General features: G+C 33.0%; 1 pseudogene; it reads right to left on the bottom strand.

Annotated features, from left to right (window-relative positions):
• Positions 1-202: 202 nt before the first annotated feature.
• LOC145113064 (photosystem I reaction center subunit II, chloroplastic-like) lies at positions 203-1,292 on the bottom strand (annotated as a pseudogene).
• Positions 1,293-2,292: the final 1,000 nt, after the last annotated feature.

The following is a 2,292-nucleotide window of genomic DNA, read 5'->3' as shown; positions in this document are numbered from 1 at the left end:
ACCAACCAAGGAAAAGTTAGGACTTTTTTCAACTATGAGTGTAAAAATTTGGGACTTTTAGAATATATATATATATATATATATATATATATATATATATATATATATATATATGATGAAACCCTCACTAATTTCTACTCATAAAACCTCATCTTCCTACATAATTAAACCATTCAACAATCTTATCCAGAAAATACAAATATAAAGCCTCCAACAATCAAACCATATCATAAAAAATATCAAGTGTAAATTTGGGTCTCAACGATGGCATAACATGTGTTTATTTCTCACCTAGGTTACTCCTTCCACCACCATTAGCCATGACGATAACAGTTATAGAATATTATTCTTGTCATACTTAAACCTAACAAAAATAAAATCAACATTAACAAGAACAAGGGTTCGAAACATTTTTCTCCTTTCGGTGAAGTAAATTAACTTAACGTTAAGATAAATAAGGGTTTGATCCAGATTTTTCTTTCATTTAGATATCATATACCAAGAGGGGATTTTCATTCCTTGTCTCCTCTACTCTTTTCTTTACGATGAAAGTAGGTTTTATTTGTAGGGTAAGGTGGGGGATGGAGTTGTTTCCCACTAAACTCAACTTCATCTGGATTAACATTCTTTCCAATTGACCTCATGATCCACCCTGGCCCAACCGATGTTAACTTTTTTCGGGTATACCCCGTCTTTACGGTGAAAATATTAAACTTCCCGATTCGAAAACACCCTGTAAATAGGTATTTAATCATGTATATATTTTTTACCTCAATCTTGTCCCTAAAGCCAAACACTGTTATTTTCTTCCTAATTTCAACTGATTTGGCCCTTCCCTAATGATGACAGCGCTGCTAGTTGATATTTTGAAAATCTGTTCTTTTGGTGATTTCCGTGTGACAACGTAGAACTCCTCCACCTGAGCTTTTCTTAGCAGCCCGCCGGTGCATCCGACGAAGATTGGAGATGTGGTATTGGCGTCGAGTTCAGGTAGGGTGAATCTCAATGGACTTCTTCGATGGGGACTCCCGCTTCTCCTTCAACCTTGATGGTAGTGAAAGGAGTGGTGGGTTTGGATGGTTTGGATTGTTTGAGGTGGTGAAGGAGGTGAGTTATGATTGTTTCCATGGGGAGGTCTTATTGGGGATTGTGGGTGAGAAGAGGGAAACATAGGTAGTCATGGCCATCTGTGGTGGTGGATAGTTTGAATCAAGAAGATAAATAAATGGGGATTTGTGAAGTTGTGATGCGGCGCTGGTGAAGAAAGCTGTGAGACAAGGAGCCCAATGGAGAATAAGATTAGGGGGATTAGGTTTAACATGGTTTATTAATTTCTTTTTCCTTATTTTTAACTTAAAATCAGTTAAAGAAATACAAAATAAAATAAAAATGAGTATAAAAGTCTTTTTATTTTTATATAGGATAGGTTTTATATGAGATAGGACCAACCACGATAAAATGGAAATTAGAAGAACCTCAAGACCAAAAAATCAGAGACTAAACTTGATATTCCTAAAAACCACAAGGAATATATATATATATATATATATATATATATATATATATATATATATATATATATATATAATATCAAACTTTAAATGGGAAATAAATGCTAACAATATTTTGAAAAAACCAGGTAGCATTTATTACATTATTGGACTCATGTTATTTAATATGATATTTTTGTTACATCAAGTTATTATGTATAAAAATGGATGTTGCTATACATGTTGCTATACGTATCCTAATATTAGTTGTATTATCTAAGCTCGTAATTAAATATTAGTAACTCCAAATATCAATCATATCAAAAAGGTACCCTGTTATTAAATGTATTATCTAAACCCGTAATTAAACATTAGTGAATCCAAATATCAATCATATAAAAAAGGGTTTTGATTTTTTTTTAAATTTATTTTCCTTTTATTATTATTATTATTATTATTATTATTATTAAATTTTTGTTCCTATAATATTCTATTGTCGAGGTTCGCCACCGGTTTCTTTATGTAGTTTTGGCTCTCGTTCACCTGAATATCCTCTAATGGCACCACTACGGTATTATCAACCAAACACTTCCGCAACTGAGAGATATGAAAAGTGTTGTGGATCTTACTGAGCTCATCGGGTAGCTCCAAAAGATAGGCAACCCTGCCCACCAGGGCAATAATGTAACGCCCGCATATCCGGGCTAGTCAATTTAGACACAATAAACATCAAAAATGAGTTTTTGATGGAAGATTATTTAGAAGGATTAATCTTTTCCAAGTGGTAGTATATGTTACAAGG

The sequence above is a fragment of the Lactuca virosa genome, chromosome 5 (assembly GCF_052849685.1).
Source record: "Lactuca virosa cultivar CGN04683 chromosome 5, Lactuca_virosa_CGN04683_v6, whole genome shotgun sequence".
NCBI lineage: Eukaryota > Viridiplantae > Streptophyta > Magnoliopsida > Asterales > Asteraceae > Lactuca > Lactuca virosa.
The sequence above is the reverse complement of the archived record's forward strand: the minus strand, read 5'-3'. Positions and strand labels throughout refer to the sequence as shown.